Here is a 24,339-nt window from a genome sequence, read left to right as displayed (position 1 = left end):
TACATATATATATATACACATATATACACATACATATAGAAACAAAGGGATAGAAGAAAATTATTTGTTCTGATAAGGATCACACTCAGACAATATAATTAATGGTGAATTACTGAAAGTGTTCTTCCTGAGACTTGAATGGTAGAAAGGATCCAAGGTTGGCTATTATCTCCACTTATGTCCAAAAATATAGTGGTAACCCTGACTACTGAAGTAGGAAAATCAATTTAAAAAATTGATCAAGGGGCATCTGGGTGATTCAGTGTTTGAGTGTCTGCCTTCAGCTGAGGGCATGATCCCAGGGTCCCGGGATTGAGTCCTGCATTGGGCTTCCCGTGGAGAGCCTGCTTCTCCCTCTGCTCATGTCTCTGTCTCTGTCTCTGTCCATCATGAATAAATAAATAAAATCTTAAAATAAATAAATAAATAAATAAATAAATAAATAATTGATCAACTATATTGAAAGGAAGGAATTAAAATATCTTTATTCACAGATGGTATAGTTACATGTATACTCAATTCAAAAGAACCTACAAGCTCTTAGAATACATACGTGAGTTTAGAAGATCACAGGGTGTAAAGCCAAAATAAACATCAATCATTTTCTATGTATTAGCAACCAACCAATGTTTTCAAAAAATTAAAACCAAACCATACACAATAGCACTAAACAGACAAAATACAAAGGAACCAATCAAATGAAAGAAGTGCAAGGTCTCTGCAATTAAACCACAAAATGCTATTCAAAGAATTTTTTAAATTGCGTCTGGATGATTTCACTCATATGTGGAATTTAAGCAAAAACAAATGAGCAAAGGGGGAAAAAAGAGAGAAGAAGACAGGCAAAACAAGAAACAAACACTTAACCACAGAGAACAAACTGATGGTTACCAGAGGGGAGATTAGTGGGGGGATGGGTAAATATGTGATGGGGATTAGGCAGTGACTTGCATGATGAGCATCAGCTGTTATATGGAAGTCTGCAATCATTGTATTGTACACCTAGAACTAATATTACACTCTATGTTAACTATTTGGAGTTTAAATAATTTTTTATTGGAGTTCAATTTGCCAACATATAACATAACACCCAGTGCTCATCCCTCAAGTGTCCCCCTTAGTGCCATCACCCAGTCACCCCAACCCCCCACCCATCTCCCTTTCCACCACCCCTTGTTCGTTTCAGAGATAGGAGTCTCTCATGTTCTGTCACCCTCACTGTCATTTCCCACTCATTTTCACTCCTTTCCCCTTTAACTTTTCACTATTTTTATACTCTTCAAATGAATGAGACCATATAACGTGTGTCCTTCTCCAAATGACTTGATTACTCAGCATAATACCCTCCAGTTCCATCCATGTTGAAGCAAATGGTGGGTATTCGCTCTTCTAAAGGCTGAGGAATATTCCATTGTATACAAAGACCACAACTTCTTTATCCATTCATCTTTTGATGGACACCGAGGCTCCTTCCAAGGTTTGCCTAATGTGGACATTGCTGCCATAAACATTGGGGTGCAGCCCTGTCTCAGCATTTCACTGCATCTGTATCTTGGGTAAATCCCAGCAGTGCAATTGCTGGGTCCTTAGGGCAGTTCTACTTTACTCTTTGAGGAACCTCCCACATAGTTTCCAGAGTGGCTGCACCAGTTCACATCCCCACCAATAGCGCAAGAGGGTTCCCCTTTCTCCACATTCTCTCCAACATTTTGGTTTCCTGCCTTGTTATTGCCCCATTCTCACTGGTTTGAGGTGGTATCTCATGTGGTTTGATTTGTATTTCCCTGATGGCAAGTGATGCGGAGCATTTTCTCCTGTGCTTGTTGGCCATGTCTATGTCTCCCTCTGTGAGATTTCTCTCATGTCTTTTGCCCATTTCATGATTGGATTGTTTATTTCTTTGCTGTTGAGTTTAAGAAGTTCTTTATAGACCTTGGAAACTACCCCTTAATCTGATAGGTCATTTGCAAATATCTTCTCCCATTCTGTAGGTTGTCTTTTAGTTTTGTTGACTGTTTCTTTGGCTGTGCAGAAGCGTTTAATCTTGATGAAGTCCCAATAGTTCATTTTTGCTTTGTTTCCCTTGCCTTCATAGACGTATCTTGGAGGAAGTTGCACTGGGTGTTATGCTATATGTTGACAAATTGAACTCCATAAATAAATAAATAAATAAATAAATAATAAATAATAAATAAATAAAAAGTTGCTGTGGCCAAGTTCAAAACGGGTGTTGCCTGTGTTCTCCTCTAGGATTTTGATGGAATCTTGTCTCACATTTACATCTTTCATCCATTTTGAGTTTCTCTTTGTGTATGGTGTAAGAGAATGGTCTAGTTTCATTCTCTGCACATGGCTGTCCAATTATCCCAGCACCATTTGTTGAGGAGACTGTCCTTTTCCCAGTGGATAGTCTTTCCTCCTTTCTTGAATATTAGTCGACCATGGAGTCAAGGGCCCATTTCTGGATTCTCTATTCTATTCCATTGATCTATGTGTCTGTTTTTGTGCCAATACCACACTGTCTGATGATCACAGCTTTGTAGTACAACCTGAAATCCGGCATTGTGATGCCCCCGGTTCAGGTTTTCTTTTGTAATATTCCCCTGGCTATTTGGTGTCTTTTCTGATTCCACACAAATCTTAAGATGATTTGTTCCAACTCTCTGAAGAAAGTCCATGGTATTTTGATAGGGATTGCATTACATGTGTAAATTGCTGTGGGTAACATTGACATTTTCGCATATTAATTCTTACAATCCATGAGCATGGAATATTTTTCCATCTCTTTGTGTCTTCCTCAATTTCTTGCAGAAGTGTTCTGTAGTATTCAGGGTATAGATAGTTTACAACTTTGGTTAGGTTTATTCCTAGGTATCATATGATTTTGGGTGCAATTGTATATGGGATTGACTCCTTAATTTCTCTTTCTTTAGTCTCATTGCTAGTGTACACAAATGCCACTGATTTCTGGGCATTGATTTTGTATCCTGCCACACTGCCAAATTTCTGTATGAGTTCTAACAAACTTGGGGTGGAGTCTTTTGGGTTTTCTAGGTACAGTATCATTTCATTGGAGAAAAGGGAGAGTTTGACTTCTTCTTTGCCAATTTGAATACCATTTATTTCTTTTTGCTGTCTGATTGCTGAGGCTGACTTCTAGTACTATATTGAATAGCAGTGGTGAGAGTGGACATCCCTGTCTTGTTCCTGATCTTAGGGGAAAGCCTCCTATATGGTTCTTGTTTTTTCTCTTGCTGATATGATCAATCACGTTGATTGCTTTACAAGTGTTGAACCAGAGTTGCATCCCGTGGATAAATCCCACTTGGTCATGGTGAATAATCTTCTTAATGTATTGTTGGATCCTATTGGCTAGTATCTTGTTGAGAATTTTTGCCTCTGTTTTCATCAGGGATATTGGTCTATAATTATCCTTTTTGGTGGGGTCTTTGCCTGGTTTTGGGTAATTAACATTTCTTAATTCTAAGGTGATGCTGGCCTCATAGAAAGAGTTTGGAAATATTCCATCTCTTTCTATCTTTCAGAACAGCTTTAGTAGAATAGATGTGGTATCTTCTTTGAACTTTTGATAAAATTCCCCTGGGAGGCCATCTGGCCCTGGACTTTTGTGTCTTGGGAGTTTTGGGATGACTGCTTCAATTTCCTCCCTGGTTATTGGCCTTTTCAGGTATTCTATTTCTTCCTCTTCCAGTTTTGGTAGTTTGTGTTTTTCCAGAAATGACTTTTCAGCTCATTTGGGTACAATACCAAGGAGCGATCCACATAGCAGAGTTAGACTTGGTTTTGTAAGGACTGTCAAATGGCTCCAAAGTGGTTGTAGATGTTGCAATCCCACCAGCACTGAAGGAGAGTTCCTGTTGCTCCACATCCCTGCCATCATTTGGTATTGCCACCGTTCTGGATTTGGGCCATCTTAATAGGTGTGCAGTAGCATCTCATTGTTTTAGTTTACATTTCCCTGATGATGTATGACATGGAATTTTAAAAATAAGATCCAGCTGTATGCCAAATACATGAATCCCGCTTTAAATATAAAGGTACATAGAGGTTAAAAGTAAAAATATGGGAAAAGATATCTCATGCTAGTGGTAACTAAAACAAAGCTGTAGTGGATATGGATATATCAGTATCAGACGAAGCAGATTTCTGAACAAAATATATTGCCAGGGATGGAGAGGATCTTATATATAAGAGAGAATCATTTTAATTGGCTAAAATGGCCAATTCATCAAGTAGATGTAAAAATTCTTAATGTTTATATGCCTATAAACAGCAGAGTTTGAAAATACATGAAAGAAATAAAAGTTCACAATTAGGGTCAGAGATTTTTAAATCTTTCCTCTCAACAATTGAACCAGTTGACCAAAAAAAAAAAAAAAAAATCAGTAAGTCGTACAGACTGAAAGACACTATCAGCCAAATTAATCTAACTAACATTTTAGAACACTCTCCCCAACAATAAAGAGCACACACTATTTTCATATGTACATGGAAATTTACCATGATAGGCAATATGTTCTGGGCCACAAAGACGTCTTACTAAATTTGACAGGATTAGCATCACCCAAAGGATCTTCCTAGAGGACAGTGGGATTAAATTAGAAGTAGATAACACAAATGTATCTGCAATATTTCAAAAGTATTTGGAAAGTATGTAATACATTCTTCAATGACAGATGGGTGAGAGAGGAAATCAAAAAGAAATTTAAAAAGTCATTTGAACTGAATGAAAATTAAAGCACAACTTACTGAAATTTGTACGATGCATCTAAAGCGGTCCTTAGAAACAAATTTATAGAACAAAAATGCCTATATATAAAAACAGGGATTTGAACCAACGGCCTTAACTTCAGTACTAAGAAATAAAAATGCAAAAACAATGAAGACCAAAATAGCAGAAGAAAGGAAATAAGGGAAAGTGCAGAAGTCACTGAAGTAGACAGCAGAGAAAATAAAAGACATTAAATTTGATCTTTAAGAATATCAATATAATTGAAAAGCCTGTATCTAGAATGATTAGGGGAATAAACGAGAGAAGACACGAATTACCAACATCAGGAATGGGAGAACTGTCATCAAGGATCTTTCATTAAAAATGTGTAAGTGCGTATTATCAATAACCTTACTGTAATCAATGGAGTTTTATACAACAAAAATAAATAATCAAGAAAGCGAAATTTAAAATACCATTTGCAGTAGCAAAAATACCATTTATAATAGCCTAAAAATATGAACTGTTTAGGTACAGATCTGACAAAACACATGCAACATTTTACCTGAAAACGCTAAAATATTGCTGAAAAACAATTAAAGAAAACCTAAAGTAATGGAGAGATATACTATATTCATGACTCCAAAGACCAGATATTGTTAAAGAGTCAACTCTCCACAAATTCATCAAAAGACTCAGCACAATCTCCATAAGAATCCCATTAGGGTTTTGGTAGGAACAGACAAACGGATTCTAAAATTTATAAGGAACTGATTGAAGAACACCTAGCATAGCTTAAACAATTTTGGAAAAGAAAAAACAATTTGAAGGATTTATATCACCACATTTCAACATTTATTTTTTGTAGGTGATCTGGATAAAGAAGCGTGCTTGTTGTGATGAGCACCAGGTGTTATATGGAAGTGTTGAATCCCTATATTGTACACCTGCAGGTAATACTGCATTGTATGTTACCTAGGCAGAATTTAAATGAAAACTAACAAGACAGGAAACAACACATGTTGGAGAGGATGTGGAGAAAGGGGAACCCTCTTGCGCCGTTGGTGGGAATGTGAACTGGTGCAGCCACTCTGGAAAACTGTGTGGAGGTTCCTCAAAGAGTTAAAAATAGACCTGCCCTACGACCCAGCAATTGCACTGCTGGGGATTTACCCCAAAGATACAGATGCAATGAAATGCCGGGACACCTGCACCCCGATGTTTCTAGCAGCAATGTCCACAATAGCCAAACTGTGGAAGGAGCCTCGGTGTCCATCGAAAGATGAATGGATAAAGAAGCTGTGGTTTATGTATACAATGGAATATTACTCAGCCATTAGAAACGACGAATACCCACCATTTGCTTCGACGTGGATGGAACTGGAGGGTACTATGCTGAGTGAAATAAGTCAATAGGAGAAGGACAAACATTATATGGTCTCATTCATTTGAGGAATATAAAAAATAATGAAAGGGAATAAAGGGGAAAGGAGAGAAAATGAGTGGGAAATATCAGAAAGGGAGACAGAACATGAGAGACTCCTAACTCTGGGAAACGAACAAGGGGTGGTGGAAAGGGAGGTGGGCGGGGGGTTTGGGTGACTGGGTGATGGGCACTGAGGGGGGGCACTTGATGGATGAGCACTGGTGATATGTCATATGTTGGCAAATTGAACTCAATAAAAAATTAATTAAAAAAAACTTTTAAAAAAAGAAAAAAACAACACTTACTATGAAGCTACAATAATCAAGAGAGCTTGCCATTGATGTTTAGACAATAGAACAATGGAGCTAGTGATAATGATTCCAGACACAAATACACACAGGCAATTGCTTTTTCAAAAAGGTGCCAAGGAAATTCAATGGGGAAAAAACTAATCTTTTCAAACCACAGTCGTGGAAAAAATGAAATAGCCATATGCAAAGGAAGGAAGGAAGGAAAGAAGGAAAGAAGGAAGGAAGAAACCTCTAACCTTACTTGAGAACATAAGCAAAACCAAACTTGGAATGGGTGGAAAAACTAGATGTGAGCTAAATTCAATTTCTACAAGGAAACATAAGAAATTATGACCTTCATAGTGTGCTGGATTTGAGTAAGCGTTTCAAAATAGGATGTCTAAAGCACAAAGTATACAAGAAAACATTAGTAACTGTACCCTCACCAAATTTTTAAAAATTTTGGTCTTCAAATGTCACTGTTTTGAAAATGGGATCTCTCTCTCTCTCTCTCTCTCTCTCTCTCTCTCTCTCCTCAACACAGGACGTTTTTTCAACTATGTCAAGAACTCTTCCAATTCAAACAAAAGAAGACAAATATCCAACTGAAAACCTAAAAACATGGGCAAGTATTTCAACAGATTACCTCAATAAAGAAGTAATACAGATGGCAAGTAGACACATGAAAACATGCTCACCATCATTTATTATTAGGTAGGGCAATCACTTTGAAAAATCGATTGGTAGTTATCTAGTTAAATATACACCCCCCATACCACCCAGCCATTCCACTCCAAGGTATACATAGAGAAAAGGAAACCTATTTCTACAAAAAATGTATTTGTGAATGTCCCTTGCAAATGTTATTTGTAATAGACAAAACCCTGGAGACAAACCAAATGTCCACCAACGGGGGCATTATCTAACTGTGGTATATCCGTACATGTCATAAGCCATTAAAAAGGAATGAATTATCGATACATCCAGCAAGATGAATAAATCTGAAAAGAAACCAGAACACTCCCCTCCCTCCAAAAAAGAACATGGTGGTATAATTACATTTATTAATACTAGAAAATGAACACTAATCTACAGTGACAGAAATCAGTTCAATGGTTGCCTGGTGATAAGGGCATGAGGAGGGCAGGATGGATTTCAAAGGTACACAAGGATATTCTTGGATGTTGATATATTTACATATATATTCATTATCTTGACTATGATGATTATTTCACAAGTACATATACCAAAACTCATCAGACTGTACACTTTAATTTTTAAAGATTTGTATTTATTTATTTTAAAGAGAGAGAGAGAGAGTGTGTACCCCAGAGTAGAGGGAGGGGCAGAGGGATAGAATCTTCGAGCAGACTCCCTGCTGAGCACGGAGCCCAGCTTGGGGCTCCATCCACGATCCATGAGATCATGACCTGACCAAAGCCAAGAGTCAGGTGCTCGACTGACTGAGCCACCCAGGTGCCCTCAGGCTGTACACTTTAAGTCTGTTGGGTCTACTGTGTGTCAGTTATAACTCAATACAGCTGTGAAAAAAAGGACAAAGATGAGGACATATTTTTATTTTTCTTATTTTATTTACTTTTTTGATGTAAATTTATTTTCTATTGGTGTTCAATTTGCCAGCATATAGAATAACACCCAGTGCTCATCCCGTCAAGTGTCCACCTCAGTGCCCGTCACCCAGTCACCCCCCACCCCCCGCCCACCTCCCCTTCCACCACCCCTAGTTCGTTTCCCAGAGTTAGGAGTCTTTCATGTTCTGTCTCCCTTTCTGATATTTCCCACTCATTTTTTCTCCTTTCCCCTTTATTCCCTTTCATTATTTTTTATATTCCTCAAATGAATGAGACCATATAATGTTTGTCCTTCTCCTATTGACTCATTTCACTCAGCATAATACCCTCCAGTTCCATCCACGTTGAAGCAAATGGTGGGTATTTGTCGTTTCTGATGGCTGAGTAATATTCCATTGTGTACATAAACCACAGCTTCTTTATCCATTCATCTTTCGATGGACACCGAGGCTCCTTCTACAGTTTGGCTATTGTGGACATGGCTGCTAGAAACATCGGGGTGCAGGTGTCCCGGCGTTTCACTGCATCTGTATCTTTGGGGTAAATCCCCAGCAGTGCAATTGCTGGGTGGTAGGGCAGGTCTATTTTTAACTCTTTGAGGAACCTCCACACAGTTTTCCAGAGTGGCTGCATCAGTTCACATTCCCACCAACAGTGTAAGAGGGTTCCCTTTTGTCCACATCCTCTCGAACATTTGTGGTTTCCTGCCTTGTCAATTTCCCCATTCTCACTGGTGTGAGGTGGTATCTCATTGTGGTTTTGATTTGTATTTCCCTGATGGCAAGGGATGCGGAGCATTTTCTCCTGTGCTTGTGGGCCATGTCTATGTCTTCCTCTGTGAGATTTCTGTTCATGTCTTTTGCCCTTTTCATGATTGGGTTGTTTGTTTCTTTGCTGTTGAGTTTAATATGTTCTTTATAGATCTTGGAAACTAGCCCTTTATTGGATACGTCATTTGCGAATATCTTCTCCCATTCTGTAGGTTTTCTTTGAGTTTTGTTGACAGTATCTTTTGCTGTGCAGAAGCTTCTTATCTTGATGAAGTCCCAATAGTTCATTTTTGCTTTTGTTTCTCTTGCCTTCATGGATGAGTCTTGCAAGAAGTTGCGAGGACATATTTTTAATATTTATATATATGTATATATAAGCATATACATATATAACATATTTATAAAATATAAATATGAAATACTACCTACACCAAGAAGACATGTCTCACGCTATGCATTTTCAGTTGCTAAAGAAAATGATACATATTAAACACACTAGGATTTCTTGTCTCTGTGAGAGGCATAGAGCGGGGAGTGGAAAAGGCAAACAAAAAATATCAGATAAATGAATGGCAAGTGAGGGGGGCCTGGTCTGGAAGAATCATGAGAATAGCAATATGAGCTGGAAATAAGATTTTGCCAATCTCTGACCCTAAAGTATCCCCCACTGTCCCTTTACTGGAACTATCCTACCTTCTTTTAGGCCTGTGAGAGTCATACTTGTGATTGGCTTAGGGACCTTATTTATGGTGCTTGCTCCTAGGGACCCTGAGGTGGTAACCCATTTTCCTCTCCTGTTCATCTGTCTACCTCATGCTTAGTTTTGAGACCTCAACTTAAATATCACTTTTTCATGAAGGTCTTCTCTGGCCACAACTGCTTTATCCCCAAAGTAAATTACTCATCCTCTTTTCCTTTCTCTAGCACCCTGAGAACTTCCTCCATTTCAGTATTTGTCATAAAGTATACATTCGTTAGAGAGACCCTTTCTGAAACATCTGTCTCCCCATTCCATCCCAAGCCCCATGGTGAGAGTTGCCATTGTCTGTTTTGTTCTCCACTGATTATCCTGAGGACCTACTCCAATGCCTGTTCCATAATAGACTCTCCAATATGTTTGTGAGAGGCATAAATAAATAGACGAATGAATTGAAAAACTGAATGGAAAGGATGGAAGGGTCAGTAGAGGGATCGGTATATGAATGTATATATTCACAGTCTTCCCACACATGTGGCTCCGTGTGGCCCTGACAGTGGGAAAACAAAGATATGTGAGGGAGAACAAAGGAATGAAAGGTACCCAGATAGGCAATACGGGGTGGGGGGGGGGGGTAACGATGGAAGAGAGAAGGAGGGACTAAGCAGAAAAACCAGTCAGAGGATTGAAAAGACTTAGGAACCAGGGAGAGAGAAGTAGCAGCAAAGAGATGGGGAGGACTCAGGGGAGATGAGGGAGCGGTCGGGGAGAGGGACAGCAAGTAGGACTGTGGCAAGCAGAAAGCCAGGGGCAGGAAGAAAGTTAAGGAGCACCTCTCTCCGCAGTGACACACCTTATGGGTGGTGACCAAACAATGAATTGCAGAGCTTTCCCCTCTTCTCTTCTTTCTATCACTATCATCTCTCAACATTGGCGATGAAAAAATTAGAGCTGTTTGTAAACATCAAGACATCAACGGTCCCACGTCACTCCTTGCTTTTGGTGAAAAGCTGGTAGCTGAGATCTCACCAGTGATAAAGCTACAGGGAAGAAACACGAACAGGAACACACTCCTCGTACTGAAGCAAGCTGCATTCAGGTGGCTATGTGGAAGCACATGCTGTGAAGGCAGCAGACTGATGTATGCATTGTATTTGTAGAAAGGGGAAAAAAAAGAAATACTTTATCAAGTCTTTCGTGTAATATGCCATGGAGAATTCCCCAACGTGGGGCACTGGGAAGGAATTGAATCCTGTCAGGGACAACACAAGGAACAACTTCCAGATGGAAGTTGCCCTGCTGCTGGTATTGGGAATTCATCATGTCCAACCTCTAAGCTGGAATAAAGAATTGAATATCCCAAGCCACGAAAAGGTTTGTAAACACGATCACTTGATTGCAAGCGCATTTTGAGGTGGAAACAATGAAGACAAACGGCCACATTTTAGCATTCATATGCCAATATGAAGCTACTGTAACATCCTGATCTTAGTTTTGCCATTAGATCTTCCCCTCCCTGAGAAGAAATGGGTAGGAAATATCAGAAAGGGAGACAGAACATAAAGGCTCCTAACTCTGGGAAACGAACTAGGGGTGGTGGAAGGGGAGGAGGGCAGGGGGGTAGGGGTGACTGGGTGACGGGCACTGAGGTGGACACTTGACGGGATGAGCACTGGGTGTTATTCTATATGCTGGCAAATTGAACACCAATAAAAAATAAATTTATTATTAAAAAAAAGATCTTCCCCTCCCATCTCCTGAGATATGAGGGAAGTAAAAATTTACAATGATCTCATTTTGGGTACCTTTGAGTAACGGTGTATGCAGTGTGTGGGTGTGTGTGTGTGTGTGTCCTCACAGTGGATTTTATTTGGGGAGGACAAGGAAAGCAAACATGACGAGAGCTTATGAGAGTGAAACATTGGCTTTCGGAGGGTAAATGGTATCCCTGGGACAGTCAATACAGGCCTAACCGAGAGGCTGACTAACTAACATACTTGTGAGGCTTATTCAGAGAGTGGTCATTAAGGAAAAGTTCGTCTCAGATCCCTTTTATCCTCAGATCCTTCTTTTTGGGGGGAGGGGGTGAGAAGGGCCATTATTGGCTAGGTACAATAAGAAATGTGCAAAGCATTATCAATACACAGCCTAATGGTAGCCAAAAGGCATTTCTCAAACAGGCAGTAGGGGCATGTGTTGTCCAGTTGTAGATAACTGTGGAATGTGAGGTACATAAAATAACATTGTGTGCAAACTAAGTGGATAATTATTCGCATATGTGGGAGTAGTTACTAAATATACTTGAAGTGGCCAGTTCTATCTGAGAAATGTCAGAAGCCAGTAACTCAACCATGCGATGTGTTGCCAGTTCGGACGGTCTAAATGTCAAGGACAAAGTGCTGAGAGATAAAATGAGGCCTAAATGAGGACAACCTGTTTATGTGGGACCAGTTTAAGATTCAGAACACTGATTTCATGGTACTAGACAATAGTGCATGAGCCCCTGATGGAAAAGCAGGTGTGAGGGAAAGACTGAAATTCAGGGGGCCTTAACTAGTCCTCCCACCAACAGACCTTTACCTTCTCTTCTCATGAGTTGAGTCCACCAACTGTGCCTGCAAACACCAAGTGCTGGTGTCTGGATGAGATTATGGCAACACCTGAGGGCACGTCTATTGGAATGGGCACATGTGACATTTCAATGTGGGGTTATGACATTTGGGTATGTGTGCTTACCATCTGCAGCAGGGTGAGAGGCATGTGAAAGTGTGGAGTTATTGGTAAGAATCTGACAGTGTGCGACTAGTGTTTGTCCAGAGGACAAAACAACATCTTCCTCCTACCCTACACTGCCACTCTGCCCTCTCCCGGGGCTCTCTCTAAGTGAGGCACAGACACAAGGGCTTGGAATATTGTTCACAGGACTAGTTCCCCATACCCCTCAACTTAGAGCCTTCTGGTCGAGTCGGGTTGAAGCACAGACTTGGGCTCAAGAACAAAGCAGAATTCCTTTGACTCACTCTGCATCTTACCACCACTGACCCCTGAAGTGCAAGGATGAGGACTCAGCCCAAAATCTCCAGTGAGACGAAAGGAAGAGAGAGTGATGTGGCAGCACCCAGCCTGTCCAGGTCGGCACTGGCTCAGCTTGCCACTTAGTATTGTAAGAAAGAAAGCACATATATGTCCTACATGCATGAGTGTCACCTTGCAGTGTGCAGTGGTACTGCGCTCAGTGCTCCAGGATCCGGCCCATCACAGGAGTCTTCCCTCTAGGGAGGGGTGAGGAAGGGGCTTGGATCAGGGCCTTTCCTGGACTGGGGAGTGGAAAGAGAAGCCTGACCCTCTTCCCTGTGAGCTAGAACCACGGATAGAAAGTGAGTTGATCATACAAATACCAGGTCATGTATAAAAACTGGTTTTGCTGTTACAACCTCAAATGCACCAGTTCTGGAAACTGTCAAAACGTGGACCTGTTGAGAAAAACAAATGTGAATTCATAAAAGTGGATTTTCATTAGAAAATGAAGAGGCAATAAAATCTAGCATGTAATAGCTGATGATTTTAAAACTTTCAATCATGGTGGAAAACGGTCACGTGCTTTGTCTGACAACAAAGAACTCTATTTATAAAATATAACAGGGTGAGGTTTATATAAGTTAATAAACAGAGGATATTTATTTTATACATTTATTATAGCATGTTGATTATTTTAAAAGATCAAGCACTACAAGAAAACATGAAGGTGGATACAATAAATTATATCAAATTGCAATGTTCAGAATTAGCTAGTTCTAACACTGGTTCAAAATCATTCCATACAAACATCTATTTTTTCACTTGTGAGATAAACTGGCAGGGTAGCAGATGGATAGCAAAAAGGTAGATAAATTTACAGAAATGATTTTTACAATGATCAGCTTCTAACATACATGCTATTCAAATAAAAAGTATTAGATTTTATTTTATTAGATTATGATAAAATAAAGGGCAGGAAACAAGAAAGAGGTAAATCTTCAGTTAATGATTTCTTTACCCAAAGAGATAGTAGTTTCTGGAAGATTACTCCAAGGTTAAAGAAGAAGAATTCTGGAAACCGATAAAATGTGGGTCTATTGACAAAAACAAATGTGAATTCGCACACACAAAATTACCCCTGAAACGAATATTACACCATATGTTAACTAAATGGAATTTAAATAAAAAGTCAAAAAAAAAAAAAGCAACAAACCTAGCATATAGATGCTGAGGATTTTAAAGTTTTCAGTGGTGGGTATAAATTGAACACATGGTTTAATTAACAACACGGAGCTACATTTACAAAATGTACGAGGGCGAAGTGTACATAAATTTAAAGATATAGGAGTGTGATTTCATAAATTTATTATGATATCTCGATTGTTAAAGAAATCAAGGACTATGAGGAAAAATAAATGCAAAACAATAAATTATAGCAATTTTAACATCCGGAATTATTTAGTTCTAACAGTGGCTCAAAATCACTTCGGATACCTTATTATTCATCTATGAAATAAACGGATGGGTTAGTGGACAGAAAGCAAGAAAGGGGGGGAGACTTGAAAGAAATGAATATCACAAAAATTGGCTTGTACCATACATGCCAATCAAAACAAAAATATACTACATTTTGTTTTATCGATATGCTAAAATAAAGAGAAAGGGAACAAGAAAGAGATGAATCTTGGTTTTGGGACATATATTTCTGGAAGATTCCTCCAAAGTTAAGAAAGTACGTTCTCAGTAACATTATATATTTGGGACCTTTCTTATTTTCATGACTCATTAAAATTTTGTCGGGCTCAGGAAAATCCCTGCCTTGGAAGATAATATATGAAGAGGATACTTCCCCTGCACTTTCTATCACAACACCCGCCCCCCCATCTCCCTTTTTTTTCCGAATACACTCATGATTGTGTGTTGCTCCATGAAATTTCTCAAAGTGAACACACCACACCTATGCAATCCCCACTCAATTTGAAATGTAGAATATCACGTAGCTCCCTACAAGGCCCCTCTTGTGTCCCTTCCCAGTGACCCCCATCCCTTATCTGCAAAGTTACCACAATCCTCACCTCCGGTGGCAGGGTCTAGTTTTGTCTGATTTTAAATTTATGTAAATGGAATCATATGGTGTAGAGTCTTTTGTGTTTAGCTTCTTTTCACTCAACGTCACTTTCCTGTGTTTTATCCATGCTCTTGGGTCTGGCAGTTATTCAATCATTTAATTGTTACATTGTATTCTATCATGTGATGTGTATGATTTATTCATTAATTTTACTTGTTATAAATATTTGGGTAGGTTTTTTTGTCTGGGATAGTACATATTTTGTTATATGAACAATATTGTACATACTTAGTGAAAATTGGACTTATATATGTGAATTTGTGTAGTTACCTAGGAGCTGAACAGCTAGGTCATAAGACATTGCCTACACTCAGCTTTATTAAATAGTACCAAAGAAATCTCCAAAATGATCATACCTTTTTTAAAAATGTGGGTAAAATATATACAACATAATAGTTATCATTTTAACCACCCATAAGTGTAGAATTTGTGATATGAAATACATTCACAACGTATCCATCACCATCACCACTAACTATACCTTAAAAGTTTGTCACCATCCCCAACATAAGCTCTGTACCTATTAAAAATAACTCCCCATTTCTTCCTCCCACTGGCCCCTAGCAATCTCCATTCTACCTTTTGCCTATTCTAGGTAACTCATGAAAGTGGAATACATTATATGGTATAAATACAGATATAGTGTTTGTTTTACTGTGTCTGGCTTATTTTAGTTAGCATAACATTTTCAAGGTCCGTCCATATTGAGGCATATGTCAAAATTTCATTTTTATGTCAGAATAATATTGCATTGTATGCATATACCACATTTTGTTTACCCATTCATCTGTTGACGGACATGTGGCTGTTTACACCTTTTGGCTACTGTCAGTGATGCTGCTATAGAACATAGGTGTACAAATTCCTGCTCGAATCTGTGCTTTCAAATTTTCCGGATCTATACCTATGAGTGGAATTGCTAGGTCATACGGTAGTTCTGTGTTTAGCTTTTTGGGAAGCTGCCAGTACCTCAGCTATGGAAAGCTGTGATCAACAGTCAGAACACAGAACCTCAATATTTAGAGAACAAGGTCCTTATTGCCCGTGCTGGCTCCAGCAAGCCACACCAGCTGCCTGCCTGTATTTTCTTCTAAAAGCTTTATTATTTTACACTTCTTACTTAGATATGAAATACATCTCAAATGGATTATTTCACATATTGTGAAGATGGTGGAATATTCTCTTTTCCCCTATAGAGATATACGATTGATACCACACAAGTTATTAAGAAGACCATCTTTTCCCCCACCTCACTGCAATGGCATTTACATCATCAGTGACCATAAATGTGCATGTGTGTCTCTGGACCCCCTTTAGTCTATTCCATCTGCCTGTTTATCCTTGCACCAATGATACAATGTCTTCATTATAACTTTCTATTAACTCTTCTTATGGAGTCCTTCATCTATACTTTTCCTTAATCCCCATCACCTATTTCACCCATCCCCTCCCCACCTGGTAACCATCAGTTCGTTACTCCTGGTAACCATCAGTTCGTTCTCTATACGTAAGAATCTGTTTCTTGGCCTCTCTCTCCTCTCTCTCTCTCTCTCTCTCTCTCCTTTACTCTTTGTTTTTGTTGTGGTTGTTGTTTCTTAAATTCCACACATGAGTAAAATCATATGGTATTTGTCTCCTGACTGAATTATTTCATTTAGCATTATACTTTCCAGCCCCATCCATGCCATTGCAAGTGGCAAGATTTCTTTCTTTTTATGGCTGAATAATATTCCATTGTGTATATACACCACATCCTCTTTATCCACTCATCTATTGGTGGACACTTGTGCTGCTTCCTTAATTTGGCTATGGTTAATAATGCTGCTATAAACACAGGGGTGCATGTATCCCTTTAAATTTGTGTTTTTGTATTATTTGAGTAAATACCCAATAGTGTGATTTCTAGATCATAGGTTAGTTCTATTTTTAATTTTCTGAGGAACCTCCCTACTGTCTTCCACAGTGGCTGCACAAATTTGCATTCCCACCAACGGTGCAAGAGGGTTCCCCTTTCTCTACATCCTCACCAACACCTGCTGTTTCTTGTGTTGTTGATTTCAGTGATTCTGACAGGTGTGAGGTGGTAGTTTTGATTGGCATTTCCCTGATGATGAGTGATGTGAGCATCTTTCATGTGTCTGTTGGCCATCTGGATGTCTTTTTTGGAGAAATGTCTGTTCATGTCTTCTGCAACTTTCTTAACTGCATTATTTATTTTGGAGGGGGTGAGTTTGATAAGTTCTTTATAGATTTGGGGTATTAACCCTTTATCAGATATATCATTTGGAAATAACTTCTCCCATTCAGTAGGTTGCCTTTTAGATAAAAAAATTATTTGTTTATTTATTTATGAGAGAGAGACTGGAGGGAGGGGCTGAGGGGGAGAGAGAGAAAGACAGAGAGAAGGGAGAGAGAGAGAGAGAGAGAGAGAGAGAGAGAGAGAATCTTGAGCAGACTCCTCACTGAGCATGGAGCCTGATGTGGGGCTTGATCCACAACCCTGAGTTCATGACCTGAGCTGAAATCAAGAGTCAGACGCTTAACCAACTGAGCCACCCAGGCACCCCAGGTTGCCTTTTAGCTTTGCCGATTGTTTCCTTCGATGTGCAGAAGCTTTTTATTTTGATGTAGTCCCAATAGTTTATTTTAGCTTTTGCTATTTTATTTATTTTATTATTTTAGCTTTTGCTTCCCTTGCCTCAGTAGGCATATCTAGTAAGAATTTGCTACGGCTGATGTCAAAGAGGTTACTGTCTCTGTTCTCCTCTAGGATTTTTTTAAGATTTTGTTTATTTATTCATGAGAGACAGAGAGAGAGAGGAAGGCAGAGGGAGAGGCAGGCTCCCCACAGAGCAGGGAGCCTGATGCGGGGCTCGATCCCAGGACCCTGAGATCACGACCTGAGCTGAAAGCAGACATTCAACTGACTGAGCCACTCAGCGCCCCTCCTCTAGGATTTTGATAGTTTCCTGTCTCACGCTTAGATCTTTGATCCATCTTGAAGTTATTTTTGTGTATGGAGTAAGAAATGGGTCCCTTTCATTCTCCTGCATGTTGCTGTCTAGTTTTCCCAACACCATTTGTGGAAGAGACTCTTTTATTTACTGGTATGTTTTCCTGCGTTGTCAATATTAGTTGACCCTATAGCTGTGGGTCCATTTCTGGGTGTTCTATTCTGTTTCACTGATCTATGTGTCTGTTTTTGTGCCAGTACCATACTGTCTTGATGACTACAGCTTTTTAATATAGTTTGAAGTATGGAATTGCGATGCCTCTCGCTTTGCTTCTCTTTTTCAAGATTGCTTTGCCTCTTTGGGGTCTTTTGTGGTTCCATAGAAATTTTAGGGTTGTTTTTTCTAGCTCTGTGAAAAATGCTGGTGGTATTTTGATAAGGATTCCATTGAATGTGTAGATTGCTTTGGGCAGCATAGACATTTTATTTTATTTTATTTTATTTTATTAAAGATTTTATTTATTTATTCATGAGATACACACACACACACACACACACACACACACACACACACAGACACAGGCAGAGGGACATGGGATTCGATCCTGGTCTCCAGGATCATGCCCTGGGCTAAAGGTGGCGCTAAACCGCTAAGCCACCGGGCCTGCCCAGCATAGACATTTTAGTAATATTCGTTCTTCCAATCCATGGGCAAGGAATGTTTTTCCATTTCCTTGTGTCCTCTCAATTTCTTTCAGAAGTGTTCTACAGTCTTCAGGGTATACAGATCTTTTACCTCTTTGATTAGGTTTATTCCTAGGTATCTTATGTTTTTGTGTTGCAATTGTAAATGGGATCAATTCCTTGATTTGTCTTTCTGCTGCTTCATTATTGGTGTATAGAAACGCAACAGGTTTCTGTTCATTGATTTTATATCCTTGACCTTGTGAATTCATATATCAGTTCTAGCAATTTTTTTGGTGGAGTCTTTTGGGTTTTTTACATAGAGTATCATGTCATCTGCAAATAGTGAAAGTTTGATTTCTTCCTTGCTGACTTGGATGCCTTTTATTTCCTTTTCTTGTCTGATTGCTAGGACTTCCAGGACCATGTTAAATAACAATGGTGAGAGTCGACATCCTTGTCCTGTCCCTGACCATACAGTAAAAGCTCAGTCTTTCCCCATTGAGGATCATATTAGCTGTGGATCTTAAGTATATGGCCTTTATGATGCTGAGGTATTTTCCATCTACCCTACTTTGCTGAGGGCTTTGTGCCAAGGATGGATGCTGTATTTTGTCAAATGCTTTTTTCTGCATCTATTGAGAGGACCATGTAGTTCTTATCCTTTCTTTTATTAATGTGGTGTATCACGTTGATTGAGTTGCAAATATCGATCCACCCCGCAGCCCAGGAATAAATCCCACTTCATCGTGGTGAATAATTTTTTAAATGTATTGTTGGATATGTTTTGCTAGTAACTTGTTGAGATTTTTTGCTTTCATGTTCATCAAGGATAGTGGCCTGAAATTCTCCTTTATGTGGGGACTTTGTCTGATTTTGGAGTCAAGGCAATGCTGGATGAGTTTTGAATTTTCCTTCATCTCTATTTTCAGAAACAGTTTGAGAAGAATACATATGAACTCTTCTTTAAATGTTTGGTAGAATTGCCCTGGGAAGCCATTTGGCCCTGAACTTCTGTTTGTTGGGAGATTTTTGATTACTGAGTCCATTTCTTTGCTGGTTATGGGTCTGTGCAAATTTTCTATTTCTTCTCTCAGTTTTGGTCATTTGTATGTTCTTAGGAATTCATCCATTTCTTCCAGTTTGGTGGCATATAATTTTTCATAATATTCTCTTAGAATTCTTTGTATTTCTGTGGTGTGGGCTGTGATCTCTCCTCTTTCATTCATGATTTCTTTTCTATTTTTTGGTTTTTTTCTTTCCTTTTTGATATGTCTGGGTAAGTGTTTATCAATTTTACTAATTCTTTCGAAGAACCGTCTCTTAGTTTCATTGATCTGTTTTGGGGTTTTTGTTTGTTTGTTTCTATATCATTTATTTATGCTCTAATTTTTGTTGTTTCTCTTCTCCTGGCTTTAGGCTTTATTTGCTATTCCTTTTCTAGTTCCTTTAGGTCTATGGTTAGGCTGTGTATTTGAGTCTTTCCTCACTTCTTGAGGTAGGCCTGTATTGCTTTATACTTTCCTCTTATGATTGCCTTTGTTGAATCCTAGGATGTACAGATTTCTGATTGAGAGAGACAGAGAGTGATCAAAATTGTAACATCTGATCATGTTTCTGCCATGTTAGGGGGGTATATTTTAAAATGTTTATGTATATGTTATAATTAAATCGATACAGTAATATCTGAAATATATTGTGCATGATGTGTTAGTGAGTCTGTAACCTCACGTTCTGTTTCTTGACAGTCTTTTTCTGACCTAATGGGGAAATCTCAGTTGTTCCCTGAAATCCCTGGTCTCTTTACAATTTTGATTACAGGAAAGCCTAGGTGGTTCGGCCCTTTAGTGTCTGCCTTTCGTCAGGGCATGATCCCGGGGTTTGGGGATTGAGTCCCCTATCCGGCTCCCTGCAAGAAGCCTGCTTCTCCCTCTGGCTGTGTCTCTGCCTCTTTCTCTCTGTGTCTGTCATGAATAAGTTAAAAAAATTTTTAAAATTCTTTTGATTTCATTGTCTCTATGGAGCAATTTGGGCAGTATTTTCCTCTTACATCATCGAGTTTTCCATTCCAGGGGCATGGAATTAGATTTCCTTTAATTTCTCTAAATAATATTTTGTTTCTTGCAATTCTTTCATTAGATTGATTCTTAGAGATTTTATTTTTTATGTTATGTAAATGTCATTACCTTTAGTATTTCCTTCCATTTATTCATTTTTGTTTGTAGAAAAATAAAGGTTTTATGTTACTGTTCAACATAACCTTGCTAAATTCACTTATTAATTCTAATAATTTGTAAATCCTTTTGGATTTTCTAAGTGTTTAATAACATCATGTTTGAAAAATAACATTTATTCCTTCCCTTCCAATCCATATTATTTTTCTTCTCTCTCTGTCTCATCATCAATTTTAGGTAGAATGCTTTAAATAACTCACCACTCTTCATGTTTGCTACATATTTTATGGATTGTATTTATCAGGTTCAGGACTTTTTCTCTATTCACTAATTTTCTAAGAAGTTTTCAAAAAAATAATTAATTTTATAGTTATTTTTTCTACATCTGCTGATATTGTTAAATAACTTATGTCCCTTTTATTAATGTATGGAATTACACTGATTGATTTTCCTTTATTAAATCACCCTTGCCTTGCTTAGTTATATCTTAATCACCATGGACTATTCTTTATATATACTTCTGGATTCTATTTGTTGCTATTTTGTAATTCTTCCTTTTGTATAGTCTGTGTTGTATCTTGAGTCAAGATATTTGCTAGAGAGTCAAAGTAGAAGTAGTTGGAAAGGGAACTTTTTCTACTCTATGAAAGACTTTATAATTGGTGCCATTTCTCTCTCTCTCTCTCTCTCTCTCTCTCTCTCTCTCTGTCTTTTTTTTTTAGTATAGTTGCCACACAGTGCTACATTAGTTTTAACATAGTGTGAATATACTGTAGAATAGTGATGCTCAACATCACTAATCATTAGGAAATGCAAAACCACAACATACCACCTGACACCTGTCAAAATGGATAAAATCATTCATTCATTCATTTGGGGAATATAAAAATTAGTGAAAGGGAATAAAGGGAAAGGAAAGAAAATGAGTGAAAATATCAGTGAGGGTGACAAAACATGAGAGACACCTAACCCTGGGAAATGAACAAGAGGTAGTGGAAGGGGAAGTGGGTTGGGTGTTGGGGTGACTGGGTGATGGGCACTGAGTGGGGCACTTGGCGGGATGAGCACTGGGTGTTATGCTATATGTTGGCAAAGTGAACTCCAATAAAAAATAAAAATAAAAAATAAGAGTGGAAAAAAATGGCTAAAATCAAAACTGCAAAATATAACAAATGCTGGTGAAGATGTGGAGAAAACCGAACACTTGTGGGCTATTGGTGGGAATGTAAATTGGTACACTCATTGTAGATAACGGTCTCAAGTTTCCTCAAATAATTGAAAATAGAAATACCATATGATGCAATAGTTCCACTACTGGTTACTACCAGTACACAATGGAGAATTATTCAGCCATAAAATTGGTGCCATTTCTTTTCCAAGTGTTTGGAAGGATTCTTTGGTTGAGCTGTCTATGCTTAAAATTTTCTCTGTGGGAAGGTGTTTAATAACTTAAAGTTTTAGCAATAATCTTAAGATCAATCACATTTTCTATTTCTTCTGTTAGATTTGGTAAGTTGTTTCCTTCAAGGAATTTTTCTTTTTATGTAAATCCTTAAATTTGTTAGTATAAATTGTCCATAATAATTTTACAACAGCAACCTTTTTAATAACTATGCCTTGAATGTTGTCATATCATTCATTCTTGATATTGTCATTTATGCTTTCTCCACATTCCTTTTTTTCCCTTGATCAGTCATGTTATTGGTTTATCAGTTTTGTTTTGTTTTTTTATAATAGGCACACAGTGAGAGAGAGAGGCAGAGACACAGGCAGAGGGAGAAGCAGGCTCCATTCACCGGGAGCCGGACGTGGGATTCGATCCCGCATCTCCAGGATCACGCCCTGGGCCAAAGGCAGGCGCTAAACCGCTGCGCTACCCAGGGATCCCGGTTTATCAGTTTTAATCTTTGGAAATAAATTTTTAGCTTTATTTTATCTATGTTATGTCTGTTTTTCTTTTTTTATTAATATCTTCATTTTAAATTTTTAGTTCATTAAGCTTTAATGTATTTACTGATATATTTTTGTTTAAATCTACCATTGTAGTATTTGCTTCTGTGTCTCCCATGTGGTGTCATTTTTGTTTGTTTGTTTTGTCATCTAACCAAGTATTTATCATCATTTTACATTTCCTTTTTGGTAGCTTGTTAGATATATAATTTATTTTCCTTTAGTGATTTTTCTCAAGAATACACTGTGAATTTTGCTGATTAGTGTCTAATTTTTATACTTTTACTACTTCCCAGAAAAGTGCAAGGATAGTAAATCACCTTAGTTCCCCTCATGTCTCTCAATTTCTGTGTTATTTTAAACATATTTTAACATTCATAAGAAGCTATTACTATTTTTTCATGACTAACATTCATTTAGAATAATCCATATATTTCCCCCTTCAACTTCCATTTATTCTTTTTGTATCTCCATGTTTCCATTGGTGATCATTTCACTCTACCTGAAGGATGTCCAGTCTGCCCGATTCTCTCTCCTTCCTCTGTGTCTGACTAAAATTTGATATATCTTTTTATTATTAAGTAGGCTCCACACCCAGCATGGAGCCCAACGCAGGACTTGAACTCATGACCCTGAGATTGAGACCTATGCTGAGATCAAGAGTCAGACACTTAACTGACTGAACCATCTAGGCACTCCTAAAAATCAATATATCTTATACTTATTCTCCATTTTTCATATATCTTATACTGATTCTTTGTCTTCTATCCTTTTTGCTTTTTATTTTTCATTCTGGATATTTTAATCTGATATATTTTCCAGTTCCTATTCTTCTCTTCTTGTCTTACCTGGTTCTAAACCAATCTATTGTAGTTTTAATTCCAGTTATTTTATTTTCATTTCTAAATTTTTATTGTGTAACGTTTATAAATTTAAGTTATTTGGTGGAATTCTTGTTATCTATTTTCTTGAATTCTAAAAACTGGATCATTTATGTGTCTGTTCCTTTTCTTTCTTTTTCTTTTTTCTTTTTAACTGGGGTTCCATCATTTAGTCCTATTGTTCATGGACTGCTACTTTGTATGTAAAACATGTAGAGATCATTTAAGGTTTTGGGCTCCAGAGAGGAATTACTTTTGCTCTCTGGCATAAAATTCGAATAGGAGAAGGTCATCTTAATTCTTGAATCTGGACTAGCTAGTCGCCTTTTTTTTTTTTTTTCAGGAGGTGTAAGTGAATTTTTATTGGGAAGGGAAGTTGTCAACTTAAAACAGCAGCAAATGAAGAATGAGTAAGGAAACTTCCTGTTGTCACAGATACACAAGACCTCCATCATACGGGAGGCATTTCAATTTGTGACCCCCAGCGCAAAATGTGACCCCCAGTGCTTTCCACTCAATCTAATACTTCTGGATTCCTACCAAAAAGGAATACATTAAGAGCATGAAAAGTTGCTTACTGAAAGGAAACCCCTGAAGAAGAGTAGGGGAGGGAATGTAGAAATTAAGAAGTTATGTGGAACACTTTTAAATTGTAATGACTACATTTCATATCTTCACAGTAATACAAAACAAAGTCACTTGCAGAACTGGTTCAGATTACTTAAATACCAGATACATTTTTAGTCCTCTACATAAGTGTTTGGAAGTTACTTATGTTTATATGAAATGAAGCTATTAATACTTTTCTACAGCAGTAACTACACACCAGGAAGGCCAAGACAAACACAAGGAATGGAGTTTTCCCCCCCAAAAAAACCAAAAAACAAAAAACAAAATCCCTGGGCTCCGTCCATCCATGTTTTTTTTTTTTTTTTCGTCCATCCATGTTTGTAACAGAAACTGGCCCCGAGCCATGAACGCTGCTGACGCTTCCTCCCGTGGAGCACTGAGTGCAGAGTCTCACACTCACGGCTCGATGAACTT

The sequence above is a fragment of the Canis lupus genome, chromosome X (genome assembly GCF_003254725.2).
Source record: "Canis lupus dingo isolate Sandy chromosome X, ASM325472v2, whole genome shotgun sequence".
In the NCBI taxonomy this organism is placed as follows: Eukaryota; Metazoa; Chordata; class Mammalia; order Carnivora; family Canidae; genus Canis; species Canis lupus.
Note: the sequence above shows the minus strand (reverse complement) of the source record.